Source organism: Equus caballus, chromosome 29 (genome assembly GCF_041296265.1).
Source record: "Equus caballus isolate H_3958 breed thoroughbred chromosome 29, TB-T2T, whole genome shotgun sequence".
In the NCBI taxonomy this organism is placed as follows: Eukaryota; Metazoa; Chordata; class Mammalia; order Perissodactyla; family Equidae; genus Equus; species Equus caballus.
Genome location: NC_091712.1, coordinates 42,824,893 through 42,835,601, shown reverse-complemented (window position 1 = coordinate 42,835,601; position 10,709 = coordinate 42,824,893). Strand labels below are relative to the sequence as shown.

The 10,709-nt window shown below is 42.6% G+C and overlaps 1 long non-coding RNA gene across 1 annotated transcript; it reads right to left on the bottom strand.

The window, feature by feature from the left end:
• Nucleotides 1-387: 387 nt before the first annotated feature.
• On the bottom strand, nt 388-9,994 carry LOC111771246 (uncharacterized). Its single transcript, XR_002804972.2, has 4 exons — nt 9,795-9,994; nt 7,193-7,612; nt 6,132-6,196; nt 388-966 (listed from the first exon to the last, which is right to left on the bottom strand). It is a non-coding gene; the product is annotated as an uncharacterized lncRNA (long non-coding RNA).
• Between the last annotated feature and the right edge of the window lie 715 nt (nt 9,995-10,709).

Below are 10,709 nucleotides of genomic sequence, written 5' to 3'. Positions count from 1 at the left end.
TCGGCTACAACATTAGAATTTTCCTAATGAAAGGGGGTTGGTCAGCATTTACCTCGTGCCAACCTGGGGAAACACTTTAAGTTTTGCTTACGATTTCCAGAGGCTTAAACAAGAAATGACCCGAGTCAAGTTAGTCTTGCAAAAGAAGCCAAATTAAACTTTGCTTAATGACTAAACTGGTTTTATCTGCTCAGGGAATTATCAAGGCTGGTCTCCATGTGTTTCTGATTTTAACAAAGGCGGGCAGATTCGCGCGGCAATGCCGTTACCAAAATGATGAAATGGCTTTTCTCCTAAAAGTAATGGAAAACCCTGGAGAATTCACACTTTTGATTTAATCCTTGATCAATGACAAACACTAAAAAATAATTGGCGTGAGGCTTGGCGTATTTATAAATAAAAGATGTATTTTTAGCAGAAAAGAGAAATTTCTATGCTTTCTTTTGTTTGTTAATATATGGAAAATGGATTCATTTGTAGGGATGAATCTGTAGAAGTATTTTTGGACTTGTACCAGTTATTTGTTCCTAATTTCATTGAATTACTAGGTTTCAGGCTCTTCTCTAGACTCTAGAGATAAGTAGTGACGAAAGGATACATTCCTTCCATCTTGTAGTCTATCTTCTGGGAAAGATTCACCACCAGCCACCTGAAGACAAAGCAGTAACCAAACAAAAACAACCGTCCAATGTCAGATAGTGATGAGGAGGAGGAAGGAACTCAAGCAGAACGCAGAACGATGGAAGTAGGGTTGGTGAGGAGTGAGAAGTTTGATATTTCAGATGAGGTAAGCATGGAAGGCTTCCCAGAAGAGGTGGCCCTTCAGAATTAAGCCATCAGGCAGATACGGAGATATTCTCAGTCTCTTATAGTCCTACCTACCACCTTTGACTTTCCGGGTTTTCCCCATGAAGACTTTCTTCATTTTTTCTTTACTTGCTATATACTGCTTCCTCTTCATTTTTCCTGTAAAATATGGATTTAAGAAAACTAATTTTAGCAGACTGTCTATGTAGTCACAGTCTCGTATGGACACTTTGTGGTTTTAAAGACTTTTGGGGGCATCAGCACGTTTCTTGGTTTTCACTGAACAAAAACTATGCCATCAGCAGTGCACGCACACACGTACACTCACATGTGCAAGGCCCACACACAATCTCTAATGTTACCAATCCTTTGTTTCTGGAAGAGAATAAAATGTGAGCTAAAGTACTCCCATCTAAAAGAACTGCAGAGTCTAACACAATTATGCTCGAAAGATTTCTATTTTGTAGGACCAAATCTGTAAAGAACAGCAAGTTTTGTAACTAATCAGTTTGACCTCGTTTACCATCTGTTGCTTTGCCCAGGTCAAGCCCGCTGTATCTCGAACCAACGGAACTTGTGATACTGCTTAGCGCTCATTCTGTCTAGCAAAGAGCCTTGTTTCAGGGAACACACCACTACTTCGCCCCAGCAAGAAACCCAGGCTGTGAGCTGACGAGGACGACCGACTGAATCCGCACTTTCGGGTCTCTGAAATATTGAAATGTGGACGATAGATATGTGTGTGAGCTTTCTTCATGCAACCCGAACACTCCCATGTGCCACGGCATCCTCCGGTAAGGATTCCTGTCCGCACAGCTGGAGGACAATGGGCGCGTCCCCTGCTGCTCTTCCACACCTAATTGGCCTGCTCCCGAACCCAATCGGAGACGAGGCACTGAAACCTGTTTCTCTCTGGAGACTGGATCAGCGGTACAAAAAGTTTCCTCAAATATAAAAAGCCCCCGGTTTGACCGCTCAACTTGCTCTACGTGTTTCCCTTCTCTCCCTTCAGAACCCATGGTAGACTGTCGCATGTTGAAAAGAAAATCATTTTGACCCCAACAGAATCGATCAAGGAAAGTTCTGGACTCTCATCACACACGTTTGCAGGTTGTATGGAATTCAGGTCTCCCACCTCCATGGTGTTCATTCTGACATCTGCACATACCAGCTGGTAATGGTTACTTTGCTTCCTATCACTTGTAATTTTGAGTGGGCCTTGTTAATAAGGATGGATGGGAAGCAGGTGTGGCTGTTTCTGAGCGGTTATTTCGACGTAATTGCTTCAGGCTATTGTTTTAAGCAGCTTCCATGTGTAAGTTGTTCCACTCACAGCTGTCAATAGCAGAGACGCTAGTAATGCACAACTACTCCATTCAGGCTCCGTTTACAAATCTAAATTAATCATGAGAAGCATCCAGATCTGGCAATTTAAGCAAAAACGTTAATAATGAAAGCAGAGTTCATAACAGGTGAACTGGTAAAAAGAAAAAAGAAAATTCCAGTCTTTTCAGGAATTTCAAGGACATAACTTTACACTCATAGGCAAAGTGCATACTGGTAAATTGAAAAGTCTGACATTTTCACTACTTTTTGCAGTATAGCAAGACAAATACAACCAAGATTAAACATTCATTTTAGAACATCCCTCTTAAGATTTTTTTAAATTGTTTTATATAATTCAACTTAGCAACTGAAACAGTAGTGTGATGAAATTCTTGATCACAAAGCTGAGGTGCTATTCTAAGCGCAAATCGGTAAACTACGTGCATATCTTGCTGAGTGGAATTTCCAACATGAAGCTTACGTCTGAAGCACAGCATTACGGACAAAGAGGTGGGTTAATCGGTTTGGGGCTTTGGAACAGTTTGTTTCTCCAGATATTTTTATCCCATGCATGAAAAATCACAAAGGATAACAATTGCTTGTTCAGGGTGAAAAGGGGAATAGCTTGATGTCTTGGTGTTGTTGCCTTGTTTTTTCAAAGAAAATATTTTAAAAACGGAGTTATGAGAGGCCACTTTTGAAAACTCGTCACATGGCTTCACTGCACCAGGAGGGGGAGTGAGCCTGGTCTATTCTGGTCACCCCAGACGCAGGTGTGACTCTGTTTCCGCCAAGTTGCTGTCTGCATTTGGACACAGGACCACCTGAATTGCCAGCACAACCTTGAAGAGACATTCTATTCCTTCACAGGTGGGAATTTTAGGAATGAATTCCTTGGCCAGAACAAGCTATATTAATCAAAGGCTGCAATAATTGCTTATCAACCCTGGGGAAACACCAGACTGCAGGATCGCGGTGTTTGTGGCTTGGCAAGGCAGGCAGATGAGACGTATTCGTATTGATCAGTATTGTAGACTCTGCACATCCAGGAGGAGACATGCAATGAGCATGGTCCTGCTGACTATTCAGATGTTGGACCTGCACAGACGGGGCTTTTCTCTGCTCCAGGCTTGGCCTAAGGCAGTTCCCAATGGTTACGAAACAATGTCCTGGTGATATATTTGCTTGCGATATTATTCTCATATTCAGACAGTTGGTTAGAAAGTAGTGCATGCAGAATTGCTATGTTTGAACTGCTTGACGTTGATATGATTTTTCAAATTATTTTCCTGCATATGTTCACTTTTAAAATCATAGTTGCGGGTAAAAATGTTATTTTGTGTAATAAGAAAAATCAAAGTAAAAGTTTTCTTTTTTTTGAGGGAAATTGTGTGCCATGTTATTAGCACCCCAACATGTTAGCGTTTTTAGGCTGTTGCGAACGTTCTGTCTGCAATCCGCGGAAGATGGTGGGAACCTGAGGGATGCAGGAGAGGATGCAGGGTTGGGAGGCGCCCACACCTGGGTCTGAAATCCAGGTGTCATTTCCTTCACGTGTGACCTTGAAAAAGCACTTGGCTCCTCTGAGTCACTATTTCCACATCTGTAAAGTTAAAATACACTTCACCTTTTGTGTGTTGTTGTATGAGACAATTTATGTAAAGTTAACACGTAGTGAACACTGATCTTGCCTTAGACATTTTGCTAAGCACCTCAGATTTCTCTCACTTAATCCTCATAAAATCCATGATTCACTTACTATGCTTCTTTTCCAAGGATGCAGAGACTGACACTTCCAGAGGCTCAGCATTGGCCCGGTTACGTAGCCAGTCCTGGGGTGCCTGGATCTGCTCAGCCCGGTGCTGGCTCCAAGCGAAGTTGCTGAGGAGTCAAACATGTGCCACGGGATGCTGTGCTCCATCGCGTCCACTTTAGGACGCGCATAAAGCAGTGTTTACTACTTCTGTCGGAAGTGGCTACTTCTAACCTACATTTCTGCAGAATGCTGGTGTCCAATGAACTGGATTAAGGTGTTGACCGCTAAATTGTACAGTATTACCTTTAAATCAGTTTGTAAAAACATAGATTAAAGAATTAATAGATTTGCATGCTGTTTGAATTTTCACCCACGTTTTTCTCCTTTGGTACCTTCTGGAAAACGCTAGAGAAAGGTAACAGATGATGGAATAAGTAAATCACTAATACACTAGCATTAACTGAAACTATTAGGAAGAGATGACTACATTAAAGCAAATAGAATGGAGGTTGTAATTGCACATCATATGACCATCGTTTGCGCATATTCTCCTGCAATGGTTCTTAGTTCATGGGGTGAATTAAACACGTCAATCCTTTACCATGTGAGGCGAAACGCCATGAATTCTAGTCTTTCCAGTGACTCAGCTTTCTGAGGATGCCTTGGAGTCCGATACCCACCTTTCTGGTGGAAGACAGTGGTCAGACCTGTCTTTACTGAGAACACACTGGCAATTTTCCTGATTGATTTTTAAAATTTCAATTTGTGCTGTGCTCTTGAAAATGAACCTTGATAAATGGAATTTACTTAGGGTTTTGAATGATCCAATTTTATTGAACCAAGATTGCTTTTAGCCCGGGATGAAATCTGTCTCGGAATTGGATGGGTGCTATAGGCTGAAAGCTCGTGTCCCCCCAAATTCATCTGTTGAAATCCTGACCCCCAGGTGATGAGGTTGGCAGGTGGGGCCTGTGGGAGGTGAGTGGGTCACGAGGGTGGAGCCCGCATGATGGGATTGGTGCCCTTATAAAAGGAAGCCAACACACTACCCCGCCTCCTTCACCTCAGGAGGGAAGACTGCCTCTGTAGCCCCCAGGAGGCTCTATCGACAGGACCCAACCATGCTAGTGCACTGAGGCTGGACTCCAGCCTCCATAACGGTGAGAAATCAACCTCTGTTCTTCAGAAGCCCCCAGGCTGTTGTGTTCTGGCATAGCAGCCTGAATGGACTAAGACAACGGGCCTTGACCATAAACACTGTCAGGAGCAGTGCTGTGTGGGTGATTCACCTGGTCAACTTGCTCAGCTCCTGGCTTGTTGATGGCTGGGGACCATGGCAGACCCTCTGTTTCCACAGGGGAGTCATTCTGTGGTGGACTCCTTGGGCCTGGAAGAGCAGGGAGAGCTCGGAGTGGTGCCTACTTGTAAAGAGGACTTGCCAGCTCTCAAAATTTCCAGGTGATCTTGAGGCCTCAGTGCTTTGCTGCACAGAAAATGGCTCGTGAGTCAGTTCTCTGCTTCCTTGTCATGGAGCCTCTCACATATACACCCCCAGGGACTTGCTTTCTGCTTTTTTACTGCTCCTTGAAACGATACCTAAGCAAACTTTCCTATTGAAATGATAGTTTATGATGCATCCACAAATCACAGAAAAACGCAAGGATCTAATACTGTGTCTTATTTGATAAACTTCCTTTAGGATGAAAACACAGCAGAGGTAGGAGCCAGTACCAGCATTCTTGTTTCTTCTAGGAAATCAGGTGTAAAGATTAATTTCTTACGTTATTGGGCTCCGTTGTCTTCATTCTCACCTGGCTATTCAACTCCTGAGTTGGACTTTTCAAATTGATTACGTCAAAAAACAGATTACTGATCCCACCTGCTAGCCATCCTCTCCTTTGTCCTCCTAACTCAGGAAATGGCAAAAACCCGCTTGTAGTTGCTTATACAGCCAGGTGCGAGTCTTTTCTCTCTCACCAGTTTTAAACAGGGGCTGATAAGAGTGACTCAGTGGTAAATACATCTGGAACGACCCTGCACCCCTGCCCCACTTCTCACTCCATCATCAGCTGCACCCACCTGGTCCTGACCAGCAGGCACCTGGGTTGTCGCGACAGCCTCCCCATGTGTCACCTGACTTCCCCCTCTGCTCTCCCCAGAGCGTCTTTAAAGGCAAGTCCGACTTTGTCTCCTCCAGCTCAAACCTTCCACATCCCACTGAGAGGAAACTTGAGATACTTACCAAGGTGTAACAGCCCTACCTCAGGATTATTAACCCCAGCTGCAGACTGGAGTTAGTCCAGGGAGCTGTTAAAAAAAAAAAAATTGATGCCAATTACAAGCACAGGTGAATGAAATTGGAATCCTTGGTGGGGGTGCCTGGAAATTGGTGTTTTTTTAAAAGCCCCCAGGGATTCAAATATAGAGCCAAGGCTGAAATGATGGCCCACTGTGATCTCATGACCTTGCTACCTTGGGAACTCACTCCTCCCTCCTTCCTCCTCCCTCCCACTTACTCCTTATCTCCTGGCCATGCTGTGTTTTTCTTCCTAGAAATTGCTGCTATCAGAAACTCTATAAATTTTGAAATATTTGATTGATTTCTGTCACCCTCCACTGGAATGTAAACGCCAATGTGAGCAGGAACATTGTCAATTTTGCTCACTGTTCTATGCCCAGAGCTTAGAGAAAAGCCTGGCGTGTTCCAGGAGCTCATGGTCATTTATTTAATGAATGGATTAATTCCACAAGCCTCAGAGCAGAACGCCCAGCAATCGCAGGCCTCTGAGAGCTTGTGTGCAAATTAGTAAAAGGGGACCTTTTGGGTAGACAAAGGCCAGAACGTGACACGCTGGGGTTTTGTTTTCTCCCATAGTTTTTGCTAGTAATTTATATTTACATTTATAGTTTTGAACTTCAGTAAAAGTGCGAGAATAATAAAAGGAACTAGAGCGTGTTTCACCAAAGTCACAATTTTTGTATTATCTCTCATTGCTCTGTCTTCATCTGTGGTGTGAGCGTGCTACCCTCCCTCTCTCTGACCCTCCCTCCCTCTCTGACGCTAGGATTCTTGTCTGAACTGTTTGAGATTAAGTTGAAGATATTTTTCCTCTTTACTCTTAATAAAATCAAAAATATTCTTTGATAAAAACATTATCAACATAAAAATGTTAACATGGATTTAATACTATTACATATTCCACACTTCATATTCAACTTTCACCAATTTTCTCTGTATTGTACTTTATAGAAAAATGGCCTTCCTGGCTCAGGATCTGGTCCAGGACTGTGTCTGTCTCTCACCTTCTCCTCCTCCTCACGCTGGATGTGTTTGAAGAAAGCCAGGCTGCCCCTTTATAAGAGGTCACTGCATTTGTTTGTCTGATGTTGCTTTGTGACTAGATGTGGCTTCTGGGTCTTGGCAGAAACGCTGCTGTCCTGGTGCCATCACATCAGGAGGCAGCTGATGCTGGAACGTCACAATCCGGATGGTGGTGACATAACTGTGACCTGGGTAAGCAGTTGTCTGCCTGGTTCTCCATTGTGAACTCACTATTTGTTTCTGAAATCAGTGCATCGTCTGTGGGGAGGTCCTTTGAGACCTGTAAGCTACGATCCAATGGGACCCGTCTGGATTCTGGGGCTCCCTTGAGCAAACAGCTGCCCCTCTGTGGCTTCTGCACGTGCCTCGTTTTGTGTGTGAAGGAGTGTTGACCAGATAAACTGTGGAATGGAAAAAAAGCTTGCAGTGGGAGTCAAGAGGCGGATAGTTTTAGGTTGGAAAGTAATTAATGTGGAAACCAGAGTTGTCCAGTTAACTTCACAGGGTCTTCTCCCCTCTCCTCTGTCAAAGAAGAGCTGGGCAGTAACTTACGCTATCAGTTTGAAAAAAATCAGTCATGTTCGAAGACGCTGTAGCAGAGAGAATACTCAGGGCTGCTACCACAAAGCACCTCGAAATGTCAGATAAGACAGAACAACAGTCTCTCAGATACAAAACCAAACTTGGAGTGAACAGGGAAAGCCCCAAGGGCGAAACTTAACAGGGAGCAAAAAATAGAGTGTGATTTTCCCTGAGGCTTCAGCTCCCTTGTGGGGAATCCGCTGCCTTGGTGACTTTGAGGTTTGGCTTTAATGGGAACTTTGAGACCACGTGAGTGGGAGTGAAGGCGAGACCCGTAACCGGCTGGGGTGACAAGAGAAAGTGAGCTCGGGGAAGAGACCAGACGCGTTCTACCCAGGCAGAAAAGAAAATTCCCTGGGTTCTGCGTGTGAAAAAACGTCTTAATTTTTAAACACAAAACTGTCTCACTTGTGGTTTGGATTCAAAGCTTTACTGATGTTTTAGTTTCCAAAAACCTCAAGTCGAGACATAATAGGTGGAATCTGGGTCCGTGATGCCCATAGGAACACATCACAGAAGTTAATTCACATTCTCTCTAGGGGATGGAGTTTATTGTTGCTATTCTGGCTTTCATTCTAGGAAAAAAAACCACCACGATACGATATATATATAAATATATCAGTAGAAACAAATATAGTCGTGGAAAATTCAGGTAACTGAATAGTCAGAATATATTTTAAAAGACACATTTAAAATAGAAAAGAAACTGTAAGGTGAACTAAAATTATTGGAAAGAAATAATATTTTAATAAAATAAAAGATTAATAACAGAACAAATGTGACTGCTAGGTATAAAAATAAACCTCTTTGGCAGGAAATATAGGTGGACTTCTGTTTCTGGAAATATGTCTATATGGCAGACTGGAAATCCCGAATTTTTCTGAATACAGGATATATAAATAGATACAAAGAATGTGAAAGCCACCCTTTTGCATATATAGGCATTGAACAACCTAAGTGGCATTGTCCAGGTCCAGGAGTCAAGCAGCCTTAGATCCTGGAGGAAAGCTGCCTCGATGCTGTGTGGCCCTGGAGCATAGGTACAGTCAGGTGACCTACAGCTCAAACCCTTCAAGACCGGAGAAAGACCCAGCCTGTCCTGGAATGGCCATCATTCTGGAGGAAAACACTTTAAGGAATAAGGAAATCCTCCCTCCAGCAGCAGATTCCAGGGACATTGAAGGATCTGGATGGAACTATTAGAAATCTTTTTTCTTTTGAAATTTCATAAAGACATATGAACACCAATCAGTGTCTGAGAACTGCCAGGGAAGTTGCTTAAAGTCAGGCCATTGGACTTCCCAGGTCCCTGGCAGAGCCAACACATTTCCCCCATGGATGAACTCACCTCGCAGAAATCTTAGACAAATATATGTAAATATGTTCACAACGTGTCACAAAACATGAGGGAATATCCCGTCCCAAATGTGGGGCTCCCAAGTGATGTGTATCTCCATTCAAGAGGCAAATTGAAATAAACCAGAGAAAGATAAATATTGCGTGATCTCACTTATATGTTGAATGTATTAAAGCCAAACTCAGGGAAGCAGAGAGTAGAATGGTGTTGCCAGGGGCTGGGGGTGGGAAAATGGAGAGATGTTGGTCACAGGGCACAGGCTGTCAGTTATAGGGTCCTGGGGATGTAATGTACAGCTTGGTGACTACAGTTCACAACATTCTTCACTTGAAAGTTGCTAGGAGAGTAGAACTTTAGTGTTCTCACCATAACAAAATGGTAACTATGTGAGGGGATGGCTGTGTTAACTCACCTGATTGTGGTAAACATTTTGCAACATATACTTGCATCAAATCATCACAAGTACACCTTAACCGTACACAATGTTACATGTCAATTATATCTCAAAGCTGGGAGTCGGTTCCAGGAGTGGATTCCCACCACCACAATGGGCATGCTCCAGGGAGTTTTCACCCAAGGCAGGTGGTCTGCCCATGCTTACTCCTGGACTCTGTGCCAGTGAAAGGCTTGGGGCCAAGTCTCACCTGCAGTGATGTTCAGAGAAAACAGTGCTGCCACCCTCTCCTTTTCACTCTGACTTGGCTTCATTAAGAAATATTAGATCCCTCTAGGCGCAAGCTGAGTCTGTGGAAAGCTTTGCCCATCAGTGTTTCTGTAGTAGTTTACTTGACATTGGCCTGATCTTATGAACTGGATTCCATATCACATAATATAACACACTGTTAAATATTCTAGAATTGGATACATCCACAGAGTTCTCTTTATTTGCTATAAAGAACTTTGTTGGAAATTATATTCCAAAATCCCAGTAACTATGCATATTGAATGCTATCTTTTTTGAGTAGTGTTAAACAAGTTTGCTAATATTGATTAGTTATATAGTAAAAACAAACCAGACAAATTAAACTGTTAAATAATCATGAACCACTAAGAGAGACTCTATATCATGGTGACTCCATTTCCCATTCTTATACTCATGACACCATCATAATATTCTCTTGTTTTGAAATATTCTGGTTACTAGTGAGGAGTGTTGAAGTCTCCAACAATAATACTGAGTGTGTCAGTTTCCCCTTTGCCTCGTGTATTTTTCTGCTCTGTTGTTGGGTGCACACGTTTGGAAATGCTGTGCCTTCCTGGAGAGTTGATCTCTTTGATTATATACAGTCCAAATTGGTCCCTGATAATTTTCCTTATTCTAAAGTCTGCTGTTCTGAAATTAGTATGGATACATCTGCTTTCTTTTTACTAGTGTTTGCATTTGTATCTTTTCTATCTTTTTGTTTTAAGCTACCAAATCTTTATAATTGGTTTCGTTTTGATGTCATAAAAGGATATTTATTTTAAAATAGCTTTTGTTGATTTAAAAAATAACAAATGCTCATCTTAAAACTATTTGTAAAATACAGAGGAGTGGAAAGGAAAGACTCACTGGCAAG